Source organism: Manacus candei, unplaced genomic scaffold (assembly GCF_025592945.1).
Source record: "Manacus candei isolate 608988 ecotype Guabito, Panama unplaced genomic scaffold, ASM2559294v1 h1tg000028l, whole genome shotgun sequence".
NCBI classification, from domain to species: domain Eukaryota; kingdom Metazoa; phylum Chordata; class Aves; order Passeriformes; family Pipridae; genus Manacus; species Manacus candei.
This window is the reverse complement of record NW_026138076.1, coordinates 17,911,632-17,923,866: the sequence shown is the minus strand read 5'-3', so window position 1 is coordinate 17,923,866 and position 12,235 is coordinate 17,911,632.

Genomic DNA, 12,235 nt, shown 5'->3' with positions numbered 1-12,235 from the left:
AGTGTCCTTTATTTATGTCAGGGAAACTATATATTAAGCAACAACTCAGAATTACATTTAGAGTTTCATATAAAGTCCCTTTGTAATAAGTAGTCATTATTAAGACATAGGTCTAACAAACAAACAAACCAACCAATCATAATCAATCAAATGAATAATTCTGTAAAATACTTTGTTGTCCCTTCCCCCATTTTCATAGAATACATGGGAAATTTTGTATCGTTTAGCTTACATTAATTTCAAATTAGTTGTAGCAAACTGTAAAAATAGAAGCATTACCCAGTTTCTTGAAACATGATGAGGAAAATGATACACATATAAATACTAAGCTTATTAAATCTTGTAGAAAGTAGGTGAACTTGAAGAGCAACACAATGATCAAACAGTGGAAGCCAGGTATAGTTTTGATTAGTGAATTGAATAGAACATTGCCCCAAAATTGCTATAAATCTGCTATAGAAAAACATCAGTTGACCAATCAGATTTCATTATTCCTCCTTAGCTAAACTACTTCACCTTCTCATCTACCTTGCACAGATTTTTAACTATATCTGAGACTGCATGGATAACCATCACTATTGCTTACATGGGAAATTTACAATAATGAGACAACTATACCCAAATTATTCACAGCAAACCATATGATTTCCAAAGTTGTTTTTTTGCCAACAAATTGGATAGATTCAGAAATGTAATTTTGTATATGATGTGGTGTTGCCAATTCTTAGAGGAACAGAACTAGAGTTGTGTAGATTTATGATATAGATAGAAGGTCTTCAAAGTATGAAGCATTACAAAGTGAGCTTGGAATAAAATGTAAACTTTGAGCACTAGATACTGTTGCAGAATCCTAAATGTAGTGCTTAGGGTCTGGATGCAATTTGTGAGTCAAGTTATCTGGTCAGACAGGACCTATCAACATCTTTTTTCTTGAGTATGGAACTGTCTAGCCTAGCTACTAGGGACACACTTGAAAGAAACATGTTGGTCTCATGTACATAACATGCATTGGATGATTTTTTTCCATCTGCTGAATTGCAGTCCAGAGTTCACTGAGAAACCTAAGCAGCTATGAACTATTTTTTTGGGGGGAACAGAAGAATTTATTCATATTCAACTGAGAAACCTTCTCCTTCTCATATATCCCTGACTTCCCCACACATGCCACTTCTTCATTAGTTCAAAGGCAAGAGTTATTTTTAGGCAAAGCAGCTGTAGTATTTCTTTTTTCCTGTCTTTTACTTGCATTCTACTTGTATTCATTGCATCTTGTACTTATTGCCACAATACTCATCAGCTGAAGCCTTCAATGTTCATGTGAGTAAAACAATAACTAATTTTCTGATCAAACTTGGGCTTAATTTGAACTAAAACTACTCAGCTCAGCAATGTCATCTTAGGACTAAACGATTCTCGATTCTTACAAAAAAAGAACATTAAACTCCTACAGAACCATCAATTTGAAAAATAGCACTGAAGTACACCTTATATTCAGTTACCTACATTCCACTTTCTATGTTATTTTTAACCTGGTATTATTTATCAGGGTAAGGTCTTATTAGGATAGTTAGGATATGCTTAACCTTTCCTATTTTGACTTGAAAACTCATTACAAGGAAATGTAATTTGTTTTGATACACTTGATATTTACTATCAAGTTTGGTTCACCATGTCCATCCTTTAATTGCATGTGGAATGCATATGCTTTATGAAGCAAATGAAAAACCTTGAAAAGGTGTTATCTTTACGGTAATATACCCATCACTGCTTCCTTGATACAGTAAAATGTGTTAAAATAAATTTTGCAATTTTTTAAATATATATGCAGACCTCGTACTGTCCTGCTAACCCAAAACCCAAAGAAGATTATCTGGAAAAAAACTCCAAATTAAGATGCAAAATCATATGTTGCTTAACCATGTACTCACATTTTTAGACCTAAACTGTGAATTCTCAAAAGGATAGATAAAAAGAGTATCAAAATACCTTGTTCTATTGTATTTGAATTAAAACTGTGAATACCAGTTGCATAACAGAGTATGCTGGGAAATAGCAAAGTATTTTGTCCCTGAGTCTGTATAGATCATGCTCTGATGTCTGTATAGCACTTTCCCGCCTCATCTCCACCCAGTTTAAAGATCTGATTACATTTTGAAGTAATGTCTTCATTTAAGGTCAAGAAAAAATCTTTAACATGTTAATCAAAGTGAATACTTATTGTCATATCTCAATTCTGACATTTAAAAGAAACTTCATGCAAATGAGATATGTGACTGAATTACTAGGCAAGGCTATCAAATACTGAATACAGAAACAGAATGAAACTCACTGTATTGACTGAAGTCCTTCAGGTACGTCCTCTAAAGTGCAAATTAGACTTAGATTTGTGAACTTTGAAGTTTAGGAACCCTTGGATGTATGTTCCTTAGTGCATACTGATGTCTACACTAAATAAAAATTAAAAGTATATGATGAAACAAAATTTCCTGCTGTTGTGTTTCCTGTGCTTGTAGACTCAGAACTGAAAAGCTGGCAAGTTGAACAAAGTTGCCTGATAACCCCAGAGATTACTTTATAAAACAAAAAAACCAGCATTATTTTTGATAGGTTTCTTTTTAATATTTGGCTTTACTACTTTCCTCTGATCCAATTTTATTAAAAAGTAATATATTCTTTAATTCACAGGCCACTTCTTTCTATTATTGCAATAAATATTTTATCAAATATGAAAGCTAACCTCATTTCAGAAATGAATACGTACTGAAAATGTAAAATTATTTGTATTAATCAAAAAAGGGCAACATTAGGGAAGGGGTATAGTGCTGTACATTGATTAAATAATTTTACATTGTTGAAGAATACACACAGAGCAGGTAGTTTGGTGTGGGCCACAGACTGAGCTCTGGAAGAGCCAGAGTCAAGAGACCATGAACTGGTATCAACCCTTTGCATAACGAAGGGCACAGGGACTTGTAGCCGGACACTAAGAGGCACAGCTGGAGCTGAGGACCCCAGACTTGTGCCCCTTTAGACTGTAAGGGTACAAAAGCCCAGGGTTTCCTTTATTTGTGGTCCCTCCTCAGAGGCACCCAGAGCAAGCTGTTACTTTGTTATTGCACCATAATTAATTTTAAGGATCAAGATGTTTGAGAGTGCTATGGGAAACTTGGGGTCCAGCTGGTAAAGAAACCTTGTCTGTATGAACGTGATGTGTGTAGTGAGTCAAGGGCACCCATCATTTCACTGAAGCCACCTCCTGTGAAGGGCTTCAGTCCTAGCTCAGGTTGTGTGGGTGTGACTGCTAGGGTGGCTACTGAATGATCAGAGAGGAAAGTTTCCTTAGCAACATAATTGTCTCACATTTAACTCTAAGAAATTTGATAGGACATTCTAAATATATGGAGATTCATTTTGATCCCATACAAATTTTTCATTTGTGTGGATCCAATCTGATGTATCTTTATAGATCCAATCAATCAATAGACAAAGGGAGAGTAGTGATTCCTGCCTTTCTTGACTCCAATAATGCTTTTGATATTGTCTCCCATAGATAACCATACCGAAACTTAAAAAGTATGGTCTGGGTGAGTAGAAAATGAGGTGGATTAAAAACTGACTAAATGACTGGCCCAGAAGGTAGCGGTATAAAACCTAGTTGGATGCCAATAAGGGCCTCAAGGGTCAATATTCGATCTGATCGTGTTCAACACCTTTGTTAAAGATGGGGTAGGATGTACCCTCAGCAAGTTCACAAAAGACACAAAACTGGAAGGAGCAGCTGCTACTCGAGAGGGTTGTGTTGCCGTCCAAAGCAACCTTGCGAGTTTGTTGAAATGATTTGATGGGAACCCCTTGAATTTCAAGGAGAAATGCCAAGTCCTGCATCTCAGGAGGAGTAACCTCATGTACCACGTGGTCCAACCACATGGAAAGCAGCTGTGCAGAAAAGAACTTGGAGCTCCTGATGGACACAAAGTTGAAAATCAGCCAACAATGAACCCTTGCAGATGAGAGGGTTTATGGTACCCTGGGCTGCATTAGAAGGAATGTTGTCATTCCTACTAAAAGGAAGGAATAGGACAAGGAATAGATGATCCTTTCCTGCAACTCAGTACTGGTGAACCAACATCTGGACCTGGAACTACTATACAGGCTCCAGAGAAAAGCCACTAAAATGATTAAGAGATTGGAGTATCATTCAGATTATGAGAAGCTGAAAGAGCTGGGACTGTTTGGTCTAGAGAGGAGAAGGCTTCGGTGTTTCTCACCAGTGTATATCAATACTTGAAGGGAGGTTGTAAAGAGGATGAATGCAGGCTATGGACAGAAAAAGAGGCTATGGACATAATGCAGGTTCCATCTGAACATCAGGAAACGTTCTTTCACTGTGCATATGATTTGGTCCTGAAACAGATTGCCTGGAAATGTTGTAGAATCTCCCTTCTTGGAGATATTCAAAAGCCATATAGATGTGGTACTGGACAACCTGCTCTGGGTGGCCCCATTTGAATAGGGAGTTGGACTAGGTGACCTCCAGAGGTTCCTTCAAACCTCATCCATTCTGTGAGTCTATGTGATTCTGTAATTCTGATCCTGTAATTCTGGTTTATACCACAACAAGTAAAAGTAGAAGTAATTAAGAATGTTCTTACAATGAACCACAAGTAAAACATGTTAAGGTCTGACACTTGGTCAGTGAATTTGGTGTCAAAGTTACATGCAGATTTGGTTCCAGATCAGGAAACCTTCAACATGCTAAACCTTCATTTTGCAAGTCCTAGGTGAATTTTTAACATTCTGGACTTAACGTAAAAGGGCAGCAGTGACACTGCATTTGTTCTTCCAGAAGACTGACCAAATTTCTGCTGTAAAAAGTTTGCAAACTTTTGTATCTTCAGCAGAATTATCAATGATAATAATCCCATATCCTCTTTTTCTGTCAGCTAATCTTGCGGAGTGCAAAGACCTCCTGATAAATGTTCTTGTCTCTCACAGGTAGGTATCAGTGGTGGCTGATAGCACACAACAGCTCACAGATATACTCAATAGCAAATACAGCCATCAGCAGAAGTATTTCCCAGGTATTGCTTCCAAGACAATTTCAGAGAGAACAGATAATATAAACCAAATAGATACATATTCTTATTTAGGTACCTACTGGAAGACTTTCATAAATTAAAAATCCTTTATACTCCTAATCGCTCAGGCCAATATACTCTATCTACCTTCCTTTGGAGCATACAACCTTCTCTTCGGTGTTGCATATGGGCCCAAGAACTACCCTGAAGACTCCTACATAAAGCAGTTTATTAACTAAGTTCAAGTATTTTTCAGTTGTTAGTTACCTCTAATTAATTACATAAATTTTTAATTTATTCTGAGTGTCCTATTAATGATTAATAATGAATGTCACTCTTTTCCTTAATTAAATTATGCTTAATATACTTCTATGTCAATTGTTGCTAACTGTGACCATATTATTAATAGTCAATTAATTACAGATGGGTGTTTGGCAATATTTCATCTTATTTACAAATACTAGAAAATATCCAATAAAATTAGTGTCAGTTGCTTAAAAGCATTTGCTTTTTTTTTTTTCTTTTTCCTTAAGATATCATAGCTGTTAAATAGAAGTCTTTTACTTCTTCAGGAACACAAAATATTATTTATTAACAATGCAGTTGTGATGGTTGGAATTAGACCTAACACACAAAGAGAAGTCAACAGAAGCTCTGACCCTGTAGGGCTAACAGTGTTCTGACTTCAAAGCTAACTCTTTCTTCAATATACACTCACATACATTCTACGCAATGGAGATTGTGAATATACACTGGATTTCAGCCTAAGCAAGTTATCCACATCTAATAGTTGTTGTTGAACCAAAGGAATTTACTTGTGATAAGATTTAGAAAAAAAAAAGAACTCTTGCAAATTACAGAACCTCCTTACAAGTAAATTTACACCTAAATCTTGACACAAATGTATTAGCATGAGTAGGATAAGAGGCAGTTAACAAAGAAGTTTTTGGAAAATATTGCACTGAACACATAATAAATAGCAAAGTCATCAAAAGCCAAATTCCAGTACAATTAATAATAGATCTTTCTAGTAAAGCAAGCAAAAATATTTTTTATTACATTGAAAGATCTAAAGCACTCTATTTTATTCCACTGTTACAAAGTCTAGGAGCAAAAATTTTATTATGGTCCTAATTTTAAAACCAGAAAGATTTGTATGAGGCAAAAAATAGAGGTCATCACTAAAAAAAAAGAAAAATAGAGAACATTTCCAGGAGTCACTAATCTTTTCCTTTCTTTGGATGAATCTTATTTGCTGATCTGTAAATTTACAATACAAAAATACTTCCCATAAATTTATATATTAATTTAAAAATAACTAGCAAATTCCAAGTTTGATTATCTTTTTTTCCATTCTTTTCAGCCAAAAGTCTTTAACAACAGACAACCATTAGAGAAATGATGGAGGAAATTAATTTAGAAGACAGAATTACTGGCAGAGGCAGACTGAGTCTTAAAGGCATTATTACACAGATGGCTGAACATCACACTAGTATAGACATGTTCTCACCAATTCTGCAAATTGATAAACATGTTCATCATATATAGATGATTGAAATCTGAGCCAATACCCCTATTTCACTCAATATCTAGAATGACATAAAATCCTGGCTCTAATTAAATATCTGAAGTATTCAATCACTACCACTCTTTTCCTTTTGACTGCCAAAAGCCTCACGTAACCTTAGACATAAGGATTTACAGTTATAAAAACTTTTTTTTACATCGTCATTCTGTGATAATTCTATGTCTACAAAACTGAAATATCTAATGGCATTATCTGAATGGTTGGGGATATCTAGTTTTGGTTGGGAGAGAGTGAATTTTCTTCATAGTAGCCAGCACAGTATTATGTTTGGATTTGAGGTGAAAGCAGTAGTGATAAAGCAGGGTGTTTTAGCTCTTGCTGAGTAGTGCTTACAGAGTGTTAAGGCCTTTTCTGCTTCTTGCACCACCCCACCAGCTGAGGATGAACAAGAAATTGGGAATAGATATTGCTGGGACAGCTGACCCCCACTGACCAAAGGGATTTTCCAAACCATATGGCATCATGCTCAGTAATAAAAGCAGAGGGGGGAAAGGAGAAGAGGCGCAGGGAGGGAGTGGGGGAAGAAACATGACATGACATGACACAGAACATTTAGAGTTATGGCATTTGTCTTCTCAAGTTATTATTTTCCTGGAGACGGATAAACATTTGCCTGGAAATAGTGAATGAATTCCTTATTTTGCTATGTTTGCACATAGCAAAGGCATGTGTGTATGGCCAGTCTTTGTGAGCGAAGATTTGGGAAAGGTCTTTACCCTTCGAGCCTGCACGGTGGATTTTTTAGGTGAGACACAGTGTGCGCTGAACTGAGCCCACCCTTTTAATCCTAAGGTTCATCTGCCGGGGCCAAGTGACCTTGGACAGTGGCAGCGAGGTCCTCAGGATGTAGGTTTGTTTAGAGTGACCTTCTCTTAGATGGATGGCCTTACAGGGTTGACGAGTTCCGTCTGCCCAGGGGAGTTTCCCTGACTGGGAATCGAACCCAGGCCGCAGTGGTGAGAGTGCCACATCCTAACCACTAGACCACCAGGGGGCCCCAGCAAAGGCATATGTGGTTTTCATTTTACCTACTAAACTGTCTTTATCTCACCCCACAAGTTTTTCACCCTTTCTATTTTCTCCCCCATCCCACTGTCAGGGAATGAGTGAGTGGATGGTGGTGCTTAGTTGCTGGCTGGGCTTAAACGAGAACACCAGAATAATTCTGAATCTGTGGGTTATATATGCTTACATTTTTTTGTATACAAATGGTAATAAGATGATATATTGGTGTAGTCAGAAGTATTGATAGCTTTCAAACTAGCAGTAGGAAGGTTGGCTTTGGATCTACCAAACAGCAAAATCTTCATTTGATGTTGCTTAAATGAAGTAGAATAAGTCTGTAAGAAAGCAAACAATAATGAGACAAATCATAAATAGTTAAACTGTATTATCCATGTACACAGCTAGTTGTGAAAACAACATATTGGGATATTTTATAGTTTCAATTTTTATAGTTAGATATAGAATCCATATTTTTAATATGTAAATGACAGCTTCAGATAAACAATGGATAAATCAAAAATTATCTTATCTGTTTGATGTATACAAGAAAGGTGAAGTAAATGGCTTACCAAAACGACCTAGCTGCAGTTGCACTGGTTTTTAGTGTCTATTAAAATAATTGTTTAAAAAAATGTGAAATACCTTGGGAGTCAAACGTTACTCAGGAAGGTAAGATTTGGTAGAAAGAGCGTCGTATAGAAAGTAAGTTTCTTACTTTCATATTTTTTCCTCTCTGCAAAACAAAGTATTTCATCTGAGTAGCCCATCCGATATAAATACTTGCACCATATATTACAGCAACCTTGCTGCCTCAGGAACCAAATAGCCCTGTCTTAATTGCTACAAGAGACATGTGATATTCACCTCAAACATATTTCAAGATAATTAATTAGGGGAACTTAGAACTTGTTTCACTGTTTCGTAGAATCATCACAGAATCATAAAAAAGATTTGGATTGGAAGGGACCTTAAAGATCACCTAGTTCCAAATGCCCCTGCCATGGTTGGGGACACCTTCGACCAGATCAGGTTGACCAGAGCTCCATCCAACCTTGAATACTTCCAGGGCTGGATATTCACAACTTCTCTGGGCAACCTGTTCCAGTGACTCACCACTGTCACAGTAAAGAATTTCTTCCTAATATCTAATCTAAACCTATCTTCTTACATTTTGAATCCATTCCCCCTTGTCCTGTCACTACATGTTCTTATAAGAAATCCCTCTCCATTTTCTTGTAGGCCTCCTTCTGGTGCTGGAAGGCTACAATTAAGCCACCCCAAAGCCTCCTCTTTTCCAGGCTGAACAAACCCAGCCTTTCCTCATAGGAGAGGTGCTCCATCCCTCTAATCATCCTGGTGGTCCTCCCTTGGATTCAGTCCAACAGATCAATGTCCTTCTTATGTTGGGGACCCCAGAGCTGGATGCAGTACGCCGGGTGGGGTATCACCAGAGCAGAGTACAGGGGCAGAATCACCTCCCCTGACCTGCTAGACACACTGCTTTTGATGTAGCCCAGGATTCAACTGGTTTTCTGGGCTGTAAGCACACATTGCTGGCTCATGTCCAGCTTCTCAACCACCAGCACCCTCAAGTCCTTCTCATCAGGACTGCTCTTGATCTCTCCCCAGTCTGTGTTGATACTGAGGTTGTCACGACCCCAGTGCAGTACCTTTCACTTGGCCTTTTTAGACCTCATGATGTTCCTATGGGCTTACTTCTCAAGTTTGTCCAGGTCCCTCCAGTTGACATCCTGTCCTTCAGGATTGCCAACCACACCACTGTAAACAGAAAGAATAACAGTTTCAGTCTAAAATATTTTTTTTAGTACTAAGTAGCAGCTGCCCTTCATGATTAAAAAAAAAAAAAGGCAAAAATGAGAGACTTCATTAGATTTAATTAGTTGTGCACCGTTGCTACTGTGATGTCATAATACAATTTTTGACAATTTATACTATGACATGTCAGTGGAAGCATACTATCAGCTACATCAAATGCACTGCACAGGAAAATAAAGAAAAAATAGCGTAACAAAATCTATTAAATTTTTTAAACAGAGTATTCTAGAAAGAAAAATGGAGGATTTATAGATAAATTCTTTCTGCACAGGTTTCAAAAAAAAGTGTAGATTTTTAAATCTTGAAGATTTTAATGAAAAGAGAATTTTTCATTGCAAAAATCCCTAACTTTCTGACACAAAAAAATCGAACTTCTCCATTGAGAACCACTTTAAGGTTGACTCTGCAATCGACAGAGTACGTGTTGTTTTACACATAAGGTAACATGCATTAATTAACTGATGTAGTATTACAACTACCAGATGGGATACATAAAACAGTGCCAACAACACTTCAGCAGTTCTTATTTAATACATTCACCTTTAGGAAAGTCATGAACATTCAAGGATAATGTCATTACCTTTTCCTTTTATGTCTTCAAATGCCCTGCTTTGGTACTGATGTTATACTGTGAGAATGATGTTATTCAAGACATTGCCTTCATTTGTTCAATCTAGTTGGTAAATTATGCCTGCAGTATAAAAATATTGGTTATGGAGAGCAAAAATACACATTTTCATGTGATACCTTTATTTTTCTTTCTAAGAAAATTACCTTCCTCTTAATTTCAAACATAAATGTTGGTATAAACTTTAAAGCAGAAGGAAGACTGAACCGTGAATCCTTAATAGATGTCTGTGCTTAGTCTAGTGCCCCTTGAAGAAGTTTCTGGTATTTTTGAAACAAAAAATGCCCTGTTTTTACCGGCAGGTATTGCTGCATTACAGATGGTCAAGGACATGTGTGGGCAAGACAGAATGAAGTGAATTAACAGAAATGGACTAAAAGCTGAAAATAGCTACTTTTCTCAAAAGCTTTAGATAACAAGTAAGCTCCATGGATGATTTCCATACATGTTTATCATATTAAAATATTTATTAAAATGTTTCATGCAAACATTTGAATTTTAGAAAAGCAGAACTCTGAAAAAAAGGCTGTAAAAACCTTGCAGACTAGGATCTTACTCATTGACTACTGGGAAAATGAAATATATAAAATAAAACCTGGGAGTGGAGATCAGACTTCTCCCTTCCCAACTGTTACCCATAGACTAAATGCATCTTCCTGGGCATCATGTTCCAGCCCCAGTTGGCAAATTGACAGAGTGGGATGAATGTAGTGCTCCTATCCTTGCTTTTTGCTGACTGGGAAACTATGGTAGCATCACTAATCTCCTGCATCCAAACTACAGAACAGGCTACTTGAATTACCACTGACATGTTGCAAACAATCTTGTTATCAACAAAAAGAGCACATTGTATATGAAAGTCCTTGTACTCTAATCAAATAATTCTTTTAGTTCCCTTGCTACAACGCTAGTGTTGATACTTTAAATTACAAAGTGTTAAATGATACAAACAAAAACTATCTAGTGCCTACCCTTTCCTCTGGTGATCTCTTCTCCCCCTCCATTGTCCCACTGGGTTTTTTAAGGTAAATGACCAGTCTACGGGAAAAGGGTGTATAGCTAATCAACATCCTGATTCCATAAGATTATTTTATGAAAGATGGAACAATCTTTATTTCTCCCACGTAGAGTGTTTTCTGCATGTAGATATCTTTGTTTCAGGAACCTACTCAGGTCGAGGTTTGAGCTACGCATCTATAACCAAACAACTAAGATACCAAGACACCCAGAAGACTAATTTCAAACAAGGATGAATACATTTTCAACATACTCAGCAATAGTCCACTTTTTACTCTTAAATCTTGTTTTAGGCAAATTTGCTTCTGTTGGGTCTACTCACAAATAGGTTCCTGTCCAAGATATTCGATTCTGTAGAAACGTGTTTACCTCATCCTGAAATTGAATCACAGATTATAATCAAATGTAAAGATTTTCCCAGAATGATAAAGCTTTTTTTTTTAATTAATATCAATTTTTACTGCATTCTTTTCCCTGGATTACTGCAATTTCTTCACAACTATCATTGTTCTACAAAAACTGTATATTTTACTCTAATGTTCCTAACATGACAAAACAATGCTGGTTTAAAGTTTTATGTGCTTTAGAAATTTATTTTTATTATTAAGAAATGACACAGAATTGTATACATATGATAAACTAGTTCTATTAAGTTGGCCCTGCACGCTTACTTTTTTTAAAAAAGGTAAGGAAATGAATATTTGAAATTATCAGTATAGTTTACAAATGTTCATTAAAAATGCTTAGCTTTTTATAAATCAGCTTTTTGACCAATTCACTTTGTTTTTTTATATATGGGCAAATTATTTCAATGTAAGAATTGTATGAGTTTAAGAATCAGTATTCCATTTGGCTGAAAACCTTCTTGAAATACCATTTAGAAACTTTAGTTTAAGCAGAATCTAATGAATGACATCATTTATGTTGAGTTAAATAACTGCTTTATGTATAGATTTACCCTTTTAATGCTCATCCATTAATGAGGATAAAATAGGAGAGCACTGAAAAAATAAACGGAGGGGAAAGAGATAGTATTTATCCTTCTTAATGGTAAAGAATGTGTGTATTTTAAAGTATAAACTT